Source organism: Periplaneta americana, unplaced genomic scaffold (genome assembly GCF_040183065.1).
Source record: "Periplaneta americana isolate PAMFEO1 unplaced genomic scaffold, P.americana_PAMFEO1_priV1 scaffold_23, whole genome shotgun sequence".
Lineage (NCBI taxonomy): Eukaryota > Metazoa > Arthropoda > Insecta > Blattodea > Blattidae > Periplaneta > Periplaneta americana.
Genome location: NW_027185504.1, coordinates 245238 through 259545, shown reverse-complemented (window position 1 = coordinate 259545; position 14308 = coordinate 245238). Strand labels below are relative to the sequence as shown.

Genomic DNA, 14308 nt, shown 5'->3' with positions numbered 1-14308 from the left:
TGAGGAATCTCATAGAATCTAGTGGAGTTGTTTTGATTCCACCAGTAATGAGCCTGAGTGCTTGGTTTTGAACATATTCTATTTCGTTTATGAAAGGTGAAGTAATTAAAATTTCTTCGCAGTATGTCAACACTAACTGTATAAACATTTTGAATGTAGTTTATAAAGTATTCCTAGAGCATCCCCACTTCTTTCCTGCTAGATTGTAAGATTCTTTTGCTGAACGAGAACGAGAAATTAATGATATTACTTAGGGTTCAATCTGTATAAGGAAAAATACAGAAAATTTATTTAAAAAGCAATGGAATATATGAGGCACTGCGTGTAGTAGGGGTGAACTCAACAAAGAATCACGATTTCAAGGTTGCTCCTAATACAAAGTATCCACAACACCTCATACTTTTTCCAGCATAATTATTACTGGTTTCTTTTTTTCTTCATAGCTGCCGAGTGGTGCATTGCAGTTATCTGATTCAAAGGAGGATCTCCTACAAGATATTCTGGCTAGCAGTCTTGCTAAGGAAAACAAGGAGATTCTAAGACTGAGAAAAGTAACGGTATTGGTAGTAAGTACTGGTTAATACTTTAGTATACATAAGTTACATAAATCAAAATGTATGTTGCAGAGAGACTTTTTATAATTGAATCGGTCATTGCAGAAAGGGGATTGAGATAATCAATAAAAACTGTTTTCTTCTTCCAATACTGGAGTAATCATAAATATTTTTTCTTACTTTGTTTATGAATAGTGAAGTATAATATATCATGTTAGACATCTGACATCTCAAACACTTTTGTTTAAAGTTGTTTAATCGAACCATGACTTATCCCCTTTCTGCAAGGAATTGTTAAATATAAAAGAAAAAAATATAATTTACAATTTTGGGCTAATGAAATATTTGAAATCGAACTAGATGGTAATAATTACAATGATAACGATGTTTTGTGTGTAATAACTACATACTGTCACCATTTACATAATTATTTTTGCATTTTAGTCATTATTCGTATTACAGAAATGTACCAATATGTGACTTTATATCACAGTTTTAAATCAAAGCTCTACTTTTAAACTAATACTTAAAAACTGCATATACGAGAGCACAATAAATATACACTAAAGTACTATACAAAATCATTAGTTTCAATTGTTATAGAGTGTATTGTTAGACGTTGGAAAATACGTCATTTGTAGATTCCTTGTCACAAGGTGGCCAGTTCAGGATCTCTTCGTAAAAGAAAGTGTGTTCCAATGGAATGTATTGCCTCACTTTCGATACGTCTCCAAGTTTTTTTTCGTATTAATGGGAATTTTCCCATTGTATGCTTTTGTGTAGACATTACTATGCGTCCAGAAACTGGTTTTTTCATACAGAATCTGTTTCCTCATTTCACTACCAATGAACAAACTGGCAGTCACACATCCTGGATCATCTTTAGAGTAAACAAATTCACTGAATTGTACTGAAGTAAACATATTGTTATCTTTCCCTTTCTTCCTCAGTGCGTCTAATGACCAGGTGGTTTTCTTGTAGGCCTAATACTCTGGCCACCAGTATTTAAAATTCAAAATATCATCAGTAGTAACTGATTCTACAGAAAATCTGTTGTGTTTGCCTGGTGGATGAAGGTATTGTATTGGTCTGGCACATATACCCTGTCTGTCTTCCTTAGTTTGCGCTTCACTACACCAAAGTTGCGGTCACAGGGAAGAATTTTTTTTTGTAGGTTATTTTACGACGCTTTATCAACATCTCAGGTTATTTAGCGTCTGAATGAGATGAAGGTGATAATGCCGGTGAAATGAGTACAGGGTCAAGCACCGAAAGTTACCCAACATTTGCTCATATTGGGTTGAGGGAAAACCCCGGAAAAAACCTCAATCGGGTAACTTGCCCCGACCGGGAATCAAACCCAGGCCATCTGGTTTCGCAGCCAGACGTGCTGACTATTACTCCACAGGTGTGGACTCACAGGGAAGAAATGAATGGCCTCGTTGTGGAAAATAATGAATGATTTTGTTAAATCTCCCCATTTGGGTCAGTACAAGCAACAATCGAATTAAGGTATGATTTTTATTTTGCCCTCCACAGTTATCAGAGAAAAGATACAATTCCTTGACAGAAGAAGGGACATTACTTTCAATGTAGTTCAGAAGGAACACACTTCATTTGAAGATTTGTGGCCTATATTTACCTTCATGATAGGAATAGAAGTGCGCCTTATGGTCTTTGAAATTGTGAATGTTGGAAATTGATGACCCAAAGTAGCGTCTAAACAAACAATGAGTAGTTTCTTACCCACATTGTTCTCCAATCGTACGGGCTGCTATAGAGTTCCCAATGGAATTGACGTTCCAATGCCTTCAGTTTATTTTTCTTATTTACATTTCTGTGGTAGTTAATTTCATTGCGTTTACCACCTCATTCTAGTGCCGAGGTCATGGAAAGCATAGTGCTCTACCTCCATGTCCCCCAAGTGCCTTCATGGAATGTTACGGGGATACCTTTACCTTTTACCTTTACCTTATGTTTACCACTAATAACACAGTTTTCTTCCCCTGGGTCACTTACTACTTCTAGCTTATCTGTCATTTTTCTTATCAGCTGATGGGCGCATAACTTATGCGCGCGGCACTCAGTTGCGTCACGTCCAGTCAGTCAGTGCAGAAAGAAGGTAAGTCGCTGACTTGTCCCCTTTCTGCAATGACTGCGCTGCTTATGGTACTCTGCTTTGCGTTGAAAATGAGCAAATTTGTCCCATTCCTGTATGGAAATGTGTGTCTAGGTCTGGAGAAAGCAATGGCACTCTTAACTCATTTTCGCGTTTTTCATGACTTATCCCCTTTCTACAATGACCAATTCAATTGTTATAACACTGGATCTTCATATGACAAACATTTATTGAAATCAATTTTTAAACACATACTTCTTTACTTTGTAGAGAAGATATATTCATATTAGCTTTGGGCCTGTAAGCTATCCATTAAGAACTTTATTTTATTCCACTTCCAGAAGAAAATAAGTATGTGTTATTATTATCTGCTTTATACCCACCTTCCTTTTAGTACATAATAATAAATTGACACACATATCAGTAGAGCCCGGATTTTATGTAATATGGAAATGAGAAATATGTACATAAATATGTAGCTAAAAATGGCAAAATATGTAGATAAATATGTAATAAATAAAAAAAATATGTAATTTAATAATTAAACTTTATTAGATGTATTTTTGCACACTAATGAAAAATTAGAGGTGCACATGTGATTCAACCTCAATTAATTATAATTATTGTTTGGTGGCGCAATTAATAATTAAATATTTTTCCATATTTTTTGCTGTCATTGATTGTCTCGTCAGTGGCAACCCATAAGTAGGAATCATCAAGTTCAGCTCTCATCGTTTCCACTGTGTCAGAGTAGCAGGAGTTCAAATAATTTTTATGGAGTGTTGATTCATACAAATTATTGAAGTTGTAGTATTTGCGTAGGAAAGCTTGAAACTTTGGAACTCCAAGTTTATACCATGGTATATTTGCAGCAACCATTGCCATGCACAAATTTTTATTGAATTCACTGGTAGAAGACGAAGAATGTTTCAGCACCATTTGTGTAAGAAGAAATTGTTTCTTTTCGACGGAGCACATTTTTTTATTTCTCACGTGAAGTTCAATTTTTAAATGCTGTTCTAATTGTGACTTCATGGAGCACTCAATGCGTTTGTCACACACTTTGCACAGCACGATTTTACCATCATAGTAAAGAAATCGTCAATTGAAATCCAATCTTTAAGCTTGGATGTGAATAGCAGTAGACTAGCTATTTATATCACCTGATGTCAAAATAAGCTTCTTAAGAAAACAGAAAAAACTATTGTTTTCTTTTAGAGCAACTGATTGCAGATGTTTGTGCGAAATGGTCATACCCACAGGGTAACTTTTATTTTTTCCTTCACCGCGTTAGCAGTACAATGACCTACCCTTCGCAGTGGTATTTGTTCCTACTTTACCGTTACTTCTTAAGGGATATACACACTATTAGCATTGCAAACAAATGTCCATTTTTTCACAGAATACGTTATTATTTTCAATTATTGAATTATATTTACGCACTAGAGACGAAGAAATAAGCTTTATAAACAATTTTAAAACGTATAACTTTTGAATTAAGTAGAGGGAAAATTGGTGAAAAAAATGTGTATTCTTTCAAAATATGTAAAATATGCTAAAATATTTATTATGCACCAAAATGTGTAAAAATATGTAACTTAAAACTTTGGAATAATTATCTCTTTGATATGATTCGCCGACATTTTAGCTTTCCTTATAGCTACATATATAGGAACAAAATATGTAATTACATAAAATCCGGGCTCTACATATCAGTGATGAAGCTAAGGTACCGTATAAATACCTAAGCTGAAAAAATTTGCTTACTTTATATATTTTTATAAAGCAGAATATTCTCGGCTTTTCTATCATTTTTTTGTGACAGACCCCTCAAGAAGATGAGGACCACTCATTTTCACCTCCGAACAGAATACAGATATTATTGTTGTTCGTGCAATAACTCCTATGTGCAAAATATAAAAGTTTACAGTAGGAAGAAAAAACACATTTATTCATCCTAAGGCAGCAGTACATAGGAGACTGTGAATTCTTACATTTTCGAAACAAAGAAATATAATTGCATATAGGAGATTTTATTATTTGCTGTATCACTGTTTAAGTTATTTAATAGAGCAAAAATCTGAAAATCGATAAATATGTCACATAGGAGTTATTGCAGGAACAACAACAATATGTCTCATAACACTCTGTTAGCGAAGGATATTTCTTATACCATGAAAATTGAAAATTTATACTTTGTTTTCCTCCATGTGCTTTTTAATATGTAAATTCGTTGTCGATCTTCTGTCTTTGTAAGCACATTTTGTTTCATACGTCCAACTTGAAAACAGTTTCCCTTTTAATTCTACAAATAATGACTTCAATGTGTCATTTTACACAAAATTAATATGCAATAGACAACACATATTCACTTTTAATTAAACTAATACTTGAAACGCAGCTCATTCAGAGAACACCAATATGGTTGGTTGGTTGGTTGGTTGGTTAGTAGGTAGCCAAAGTTCTGGTATCATGGCAATGAAGCCATCAGCCGTCTTGCAGTTCAGTATTTTTCCGTGATGATGAGGTTAACAGGCAAGGCTTCTCAATCTTCCAGGTGGTGCTTATCCATGATATCTCCAGTCGCAAAGGAAACATTATTAATAAAGCACCAACTTATCTTACAATTGAAAATTACAAATTTGAATATGTAAAAAATGTTATATATCTTGGCTCCATGATCAATAATGACAACGACATCAGTCTCTAAATTAAGAGAAGAATATCTATAACAAATAAATGCAGTGGTGGACGGTGGGTTCAAAGCTTGGGGAGGCCAGCACGTGATGAAGGGTTACAAATAAAAAGTATTTAAAAATACGTATACCGGTACTCACATTACTTGAACACCAAATTCACTCGACGATCCTTCTTCTTTGCAAAGCGATCGATCAGGTCATCATTCCATGTGGGTCGACTCTGAAGTTTGTGGAGGATCCCCTTTTCAATAGATATACATGCCAATGCTGAGAGCCGTTCTTGAGTCATGGAGTTTCTCAAAAAAGTTTTTACGCGATTCAAACACGAAAAACTCCTTTCCACGGAAGCACTTGTGGAAGGAATTGTGGCTATAAGACAGAAAAGTTTAAAGGCATTGGGAAGAATTTCACTTGTTTCACTTTCAATCATCTTCTTTATCAGTTCGCTCAAACTCTTGCCATGGAATGTCTCCTTGTGCAGTGGAGAAAACACAGTTTGAAGCTCAACACGCAATTTCACACTGTCAAAATAAGTTTCATAATTCTGAAATAATGAATCTAGTGCTTCTGTAGGGAAATGCTGACTATAAATTGAAAATCGAGTAGAGTCACCTAATTCAAGAAACTTCAATTTCCCATAATTTTGAAATATTGATTCCAACTGTGTTAAAATATTGTCCAAAATTTCGAAGTACAATTGCTTATACTTGTAAGGAGCACATTCTTCCATTAATTCATTTCTTCTTAAAGAAATCAATGAATCTGACCTGGTAGCAGTTCCAGCAGCCTCCATGAATACACTGTATTGCTGATCACTCCTTAAATTTCTTATGTACAAGAGACAATCTGAAATTGCATTGATACACATTCGAATATCATTTGTTTTCTTCTGAAGAATATTAAATAATAACTCAGTTTTATTAAATATTTCTTGGAAAGTCAAGAGAAGAAAAACAAAATTGAAATCACGTAGGTTGTTTATAAATCCTTGTGCTTCCCTTGCTGAATTACCGTCTGAATCTGGCAAATCTATTATTTCATTGAAAGCTTCGATTAATTTTACCCTTTTTGTGTGCACTACAGAAATGAGTTTGATATTAGAATTCCACCTGATATCACTGCTTGTAGGCATACGTTGTTCCACAGTTCTGTCGAGAATAGCAGTACGCTTTGAGGACCGATTTAAAAAGGCAGGTATTCCATGAAGTGTCGAGAAAAAAATTTTCACAGACTTAATTTTAGAACAACTCTGTTGTAAAACTAAATTCAATCTGTGTGCAAAACAGTGAGTAAATAAAGCTTGTGGAGCAAGCTCATTAACTTTAGTTTTCAAGCCATTCAACTCACCTGCCATAACACTTGCGCCATCATAGGTTTGAGCCACCAACTTACTTTGAACATCGTATTTCTGAAGAACATTACACAAGCCTTCAGCATTTCTGCTTTCATTAACATCATGAAAACCAAGGAAAAACTCTTGAATATCACCTTCTGTGTCAATTAGCCTAACAGCGATAGAACACTGAGATGTTTCAGTGATGTCAGTTGTCTCGTCAACAATACAGGCAAAGAAAGGGGCCTCATTAATTCTTTTTCCAGTGAAATCTTGTATTTCTTCTTCAATGCACTCTATGAGTTCATTCTGAATTGTTTTCGATACCCCTCTAAAGTATCCCATATTCTCCCAATGTTTTTTTAATGCCACATCTCTACTTAGAACTAGAAGAAATATAGTTTTAAAATTTCCAGGGTTTCGAGAGCATTCCTTTTCCTGAACGCGATTTCTTGCGCAGCCAGAGCACACGTGACATCAATTAAAATTTTGTAAATTTCCCTGTTGAGTTTTACTTCTTCATTGTATTTAATTTTTAACAGTCTATTCTGTTCGCTCAACATTTCCGATATATTAAGGGTTTGTTTACAGAGTCCTTTAAATGCCACGTAACAATTCAAGTGGTCTCTACTTGAGCTATGCCTAACTAAAGCCCTAGACAAGTTTTTCATGTCACTGTAGCCTTCATATGACCAGATGCCTTTGTTATTACTTAAAAGTATACATGGCCAACAAAACAGATTCTCCTTCGTACTGCTATCACACAGCCACTTGTGTTGATAGTACCACGAGGATTTTAATGTTCTGGTCTTACCTTTATCATTTTGAAGAAATGAAAATTTCGGAGTAGGTCTACCTTGCCGTAGTATAATTCTTCTGTCGAAATCATTTCGTCGTGAAAAGGGAACCACCAACAGTGAAACCACAATATTATCACTCACATCCATTGCTACAAGCTCACTGCATCAGACTGAAGCGAGGAGCCTAAGCCAAAACCAACTCCTTTCATGGCGTCTTTTTGGTATGAAGTGCGCGAACAAGACAGCTTCCCTATTGGCTAAACAGCTGTCGTCATGGTTACCAGGAGCTGAGTTCTGCTTTGCCTACCTACTCCCAACTATTAGAACGCAAGGTCGCTAGATGTCACTATAGTACAGTAACTTCCGTGCTTGTGCTGTGTATTCCACCCCATAGTGCTACCTGCAGCGCTTCCTGTTGCTAGCAGCACGAATTACATGTTTCTCCCTAAGACTAGAAACGCGGTCAGTTTGAATATTGCCATCTCAGCTCATGAGTGCTGGGATAACACATTTTGTGTTGTCTCTGACAAATATTTAGGGAGGCCAGGCTTCCCTTGCCTCCCCTGAAAATCCGCTGCTGAATAAATGTTACTTTGGATTACTGAAATATATTAAATCGAAATTCTTAACCATCTCAACTAAAATAAGAATATGTAAGACGCTTACTAGGCAGGTGTTGATGTATGCCTCGGGAACTTGGACTATGAACAAACAGGACATCAGAAGACTTAGTATCTTCGAGAGGAAAATTCTGAGAGCAATTTATGGACCCATCAAAATAAATAATGAATGGAGAATTAGATATAATAAAGAAATATACGATCTATTTAAGGAGCTAGACATTATAACAGTTATTAAAATTGGTCGATTGCAGTGGGCTGGACACCTGGTAAGAATGGACGATATTAGACCCGCTAAAAGAGCCTTTACATTCAATCCTGGAGGAAGCAGATCCAAAGGAAGACCGAAGAGCAGATGGGAGGATAATGTATATGAAGACGCCAACTTTATTGGTGCACGAATGTGGACAGTCAAGGCCAGAAGTAGAGACGGCTGGAATAAAATACTGAGGAAGGCTAGGACTCTCAATGGGTTGTTGAGCCAGTGATGATGATGACTTATCCAAGATTACGTCCTTTCCACATAACACACAATTGGGTGAGAGGGAGATGCCGATTCTATATAAATGAGCTGCCAAACAATCATGCCTGGTCAGAAGGCAGAAGGCTGTCACTGCTGAATTTCTTGGTTCTTCAGGGATGATGTTTAAATTTTGGGAGAGGGGTTCTCATGATTTATCTTTACCTCATTCCTTTATTCTGTTCAAAAGTTTTTGTTTGTATTGAAATTTTTTATTTAATGTGACAGAATAAATTATTTTTGAGTAATAAGTTTTTGTACTAGGGTGCAGCCTTTCACAGCCAGTTGACCCACCAATTCATTACCTGTAATGCCGCAGTGTGCTGTAACCTATTGCAGAACTATTTTATTGCCAGTTTTTGGAGCTGCTTGATCAGGATGCAGCACTGAGAAGTTGTCAGTTTTCTGTGAACTATTATTAGCTGTAGCTTGTATAGCTGCTTTTGAGCCAATGAAGATTACAGCTTTGGAAAATGTATTTTTTATTTGAAGTAGACTGGTTAGAATAGTGAATACAGCTTCATCTTCTCCATCAAAGTTTGTGGAGTCCTTCCTGACTTCTTTATAGAACGAGAAAAATTTAAAAGTTCCTCCAGCTCCTGCAGCATCAAAATCGGTTAGTAAAGATCCATCACTGTAAATGTGTAGCCAGGTTTCACAACGATATTTGCTATTAATTGTTTCTAATGTTAATTGTTTTGCTACATTTAGATTTGTATCATTTTTAACAATTGCTTATTGTTGTTTATTGTTAGTAAAATAACATGTACAAAAATACACTCTTAATTCTTCCTTGAAGGAGTAAAAAACTCGTGCTCAGGGAGTTATCTAAACACATACTTTACACAAACAAAGATAATTATTTGACACAAAGTGGGTCAAGAAAAAAACAATTATAGGAATAAAATACAATTTCAATTTTAACAATTTAAATCATACAAATACATACATATATTAAATCAATATATGAGGCGATCAAGTCCACAAGTCGTAGTTTTGAGATAATAGGACTTAAAGTTAACTTACTCTAGTGGATTATCTAATTTCCCTAGCAATAATTTTATCGCTTCATTCTCAAATTCTAGATTTATAAAATATAAACAATTGTGATGTAAATTGATGCAACACTTTGGTGACTTGATCCACTATGGCTCAGAACATCGTGAACAAATAATCTGAGCCAATAGTGACTGGTGTCATCTACCGGCAAATGCTTGGTATTAAAACTTGATCCATTACTAGTCAGAAAACCTCCAACTTCACTTAATCAGAAAATGAATTAAACTCAGTTTATGAAAATTTGTGACTTAATCCACTTCAGCTCTGAATGCCTCATATATTCTTTAAAAATTGAATTCCTAACGCTAGTTTTGAAATTTTTGATACTAAAATTTTCCAAATTTGGGTATTTATCAATTATTTTATTATATAACCTTGGACCAAAGTAGGTGCCATGGCTAAGAGCTGTGCTTGTGAAACACTTTGGTTCCTCTAGTCGTATAAAATCAGATCTTTTAGTTCCATATTTATGATGATACAATTTGAATTTATTACAGTTTTTATGTACAGGTATGAAGTTTAATAAGGCAATATAATAAATCTGTTTAATTTTCAAAACATTTAAATCAGTGAACAAAAGCTCGGATGAGTAATCAATTGGTTTATTAAGGCATATCTTAATTATTCTTTTCTGAATAAGTATTATTGGAATGTGATTAGAATTACAAGCATTTCCCCATCCTAAAATTCCGTATTGGAGAATGGATTGAAATAAAGCTAAGTAAATGAGACGTAAAATATTAACTGGTAAATATGACCGAAGTCCGAAGTATAACAAAGATATCAATTGTTTTACGTAATCTATTGCATAAATATGTAATATGTTTATTCCATCGTAAATGTTGGTCGATTGTAATGCCTAAATACTTAACTTCTGAGGATTCGGTTAATATGGGACATTCACAATTTTGAGAAGAACAATCAGAATGATGAATTTTGAGCCTAAAAGAAGATTGAGGAGATTTAAGACCACTAGACCTTAGTGAAAATGAAACAACAGTTGTTTTGGATGTGTTTAAGGAAAGAGCCTTTGGTCTTGGTTTGGTTCCAATAAGTTGTTTCCTGTTTGAATATTTATGTATTCCAAGGGATTTTGTCGGATTTGTGACATTTCAATGTTAGTTTGGGGAATGAGATGCGTTTGTAATCTTTTAACTTTCTGCATAAATACTTCTTGTGTTTTTAATTTAGTAGGCAAGATTTTGTATTTTCTCCTATAGTCTGCATTAGACAGTCTGATAATTTCTCATACCGGATTTCTGCTTATTCTTCAAACTTGTGTATCAGTGGTTTTTTTGAGTAAGTCGTCTCATTGAATCTATTGGTGTGGATTTCACTGCACCGTAATTAAGCATAGTGCTTGGCTTTGAAATTTTTCTATTTTATTTCATTGTTGTGGGGTGCATGTGATGAGTATTTCATTCCAATATTTGAGAACAGGTTTCATGTACATCATCATCATCTCTGCACTACAGCCACTCATGAGCCTTGGCATCCTCAACAATTCTTTTCCATGTTTGTCTTTCCTGTGCCTTCCTCCTCCAATTTCTCACTCCCAATGCCACCAAGTCATCTGTCACGCCATCAAACCATCGAGCTTAGGTCTTCCTTTTTTCCTCATCCCTCCAGTTTCATTAAAAGCAGCTTTTTGACTATTTCGTCTTCGCTCATTCTCATGAGATGACCCAGTCATCTTATCCTTTCTGCTTTTATAATCACCACTATATCCGGTTCTTCATATAACTGGTATAATTCCTGGTTAAACCTTCTTCTCCATATTCCTCCCTCATCACTCCATATATTCTTCTTAAGATCTTTCTTCCGAAAGTTCCCAGAGAATTTTCCTCTCTTTTTATCAGGGTCCAAGTCTCTGCTCCATAAATCAACACCGGTCTTATCATTGTTTTATAAATTTTAGTTTTAATCATACAAGGAACATTCTTTGCTTTTAATATATTTGCTAATCCAAAATAGCTCTTATTGGCTGCTATTAATCTAGCTCCTATTTCACTATCCATGGTATTGTTTTCTGTTATTACTGATCCCAAATATTTAAAAGACTTGGCCCTCTCAAACGTAAATTCCTATATCTTAAGTTCATTTGGTATTGATATTCTAGTATTCCTCACTATACATATATTTTGTTTCCTCTTGATTGATAGCTAATCCCATGTGTCCAGCCTTTTCATTCAGTCTCTCAAACTCATTACTCAGACTTTTGATGTTTCTACTAATGATAACTACGTCATCAGCAAATGCCAAGGTCTGGGATGTTCTATAGAAAATAGTATTAGTTGTTTGTACTCCAGCTGCCCTTATTACCTTCTCTAGGGCAACGTTAAACAACAGGCAAGCTAAAGGATCTCCTTGCCTTAATCCCTTACTTATTTGAAATGCTTCCGACAATTCTGCATTTACTTTGACTCTAGGCTACATTTGTTTTTCATGTACATATATGTGGAAATTAGTGTACGTCTTTGGGTTCCCCATTTGCAGCCAGCTAATCTTTTTAACAGATTTAATCTCTTTTGGGCTTTTTCTACTACAGTAAAGGTATTAATATGATCTTTCCAAGATAATTTGTTACCAGATGAGATCGGAGAAACAGAACGATTTGACGTTATTTATGTGAACTTATTAGTGTCATTTAAGGTGTTTCGACTTATTTTATGCAAGATATACATAGTAATTATTCTTTTCCAAACAAAGTGATATTCGCATAATAATTTATTGAATTACTTTTGGAAAATTGTGACTTTTTCGTCTTGTTTCCTGAATTGTTATGTGTTGCTATAGACATTTTATCAACAACGTCCAGTTTTTATTGGTTTTCCATATCGTGATATGAAAGTTTTATAGTTCTGTGCTGTGTCTGATATAAGTTTTGGAATATACTGTAGGTGAGACTATTGCGATACCGGTATATGAAACTTTACAAATACCACATATTATTATTAATTTATAGACCCTTACCTGGTCAAGTATAAGCAAATCTTTGATATTTCCTACTACATGGAGGCTGCAACAGGAGAAGAGTCAACAGACATAAATAATATTTCTTTAGATACTTGTAATACAACGCAGAGTCCTAATCAAATTCAGTGTGATTATTGTGAAAAATGCTTCTTAAATTCAAGAGGAATAGCCATACATATTAGTAAATCTCACCCAGATATTCATCGAGAACGTCTCATTTGTAAACAACCCCAATATTCAACCATCGTGTGGAAGAACAATTCCAATAATTTAACTAATAATTCTGAAAACCACTCTACTGCTAATACAAGTCCTTTATCATTCTACAAACAAAATCTTTCTACTTGGAAGGATAAATTTAGCGCAGAGTTATCCGACAATGTGTTTGATGATGTGACACAGCAATTCCTGATTTCCTTATATGAAGCAATTGATTATCTGCCCGGACCCAAACATCCAACAAGGAAATATTACGAAGCCAGAAAACTAAAGAAAAATTTAAATAACCAGAGGACTTACAGCAGATACACTAACCCAGAAAGAGCCACAAAATGAGACCGACAAAAAAAAAAAAAAAAAAAAAAACAATTTCTCTATGAGAAAACACAATTCGACTACTTCAATCAATGGCGGAAAGCAATAAGAACAGTACTGAGTCAAAATAAAGCAACGTGCAAATTAGATGTCAGCGAGGTGCAACAACATGACAGTTCAAATTTTTCTCAACCAAATAACAATATTCGATCAGAATACCCATCCCATTACACCGAAGCACAAATACTCGAATTAGATGAAACATTCCAGAAATCTATCACCAAGTCAGAAGTTGCGCTTTCAATATCTCGAATCGTGATGGACACTGTTCCTGGCCCAGACCACGTCCTGATGAGAGTTCTGAAGGATGATAGTGCTGCAGAAATCATCTCCTCCGTAGCTACAAGAATGCTCCACACTGGTCACGTACCTCCATGCTTCCAGACCGCAATAAGTGTTCTCATTTATAAATCTGGTGACGAAAATGACTTTAAAAACTGGAGACCAATTAGGCCTACTATTTGTTCCATGTTACGTAGGGTAATTGAACGTGTCCTCGATAAACGCCTTCGAGAATACATAAAATTCAATCCTCATCAGAGGGGATTTACACATTCTCCAGGAACAATAGTTAATACATCCCTTCTCAGGTCCATTTTAATATCCGCAAAATCTAAAAAATGTGATGCAACTCTCATTTTCCATGACATTAGTAAGGCATTCGATAATATTGGGCACTTGCACCTATCACACACATTAGATAGCTTGCTTATTCCAAGCTTGTTGAAAACGTTAATTTTGAATCTTCAACTAAATAATTCCACTAGAGTAGAAATCAATCATAGAAAAACTAATCCCATAGATTTACGAAAAGGAGTTACGCAAGGATCGCCCCTTTCACCAGCATTATACAATCTATGTACTGATGACATCCTAAATGAAGTGTCAGAAAACTTGATCGCTGCCGAATATGGTTTCAATCTTGTTTCAGGTTTAAAACCTATTACTGTACTTGGTTTTGCAGATGATACTGTTATCATAGCTAAAAACAAAAACTCTGCTTTAGAACTCAAAAGGATGGCTATTGATCGTTT

General features: G+C 35.0%; 1 long non-coding RNA gene across 1 annotated transcript in view; it reads left to right on the top strand.

The window, feature by feature from the left end:
- LOC138693835 (uncharacterized) overlaps positions 1-541 on the top strand; it is a 37927-nt gene extending 37386 nt beyond the window's left edge. Inside the window, exon 3 of the long non-coding RNA XR_011330529.1 lies at positions 444-541. This is a non-coding gene — a long non-coding RNA (uncharacterized lncRNA). The remainder of the gene's footprint in view (positions 1-443) is intronic.
- Positions 542-14308: the final 13767 nt, after the last annotated feature.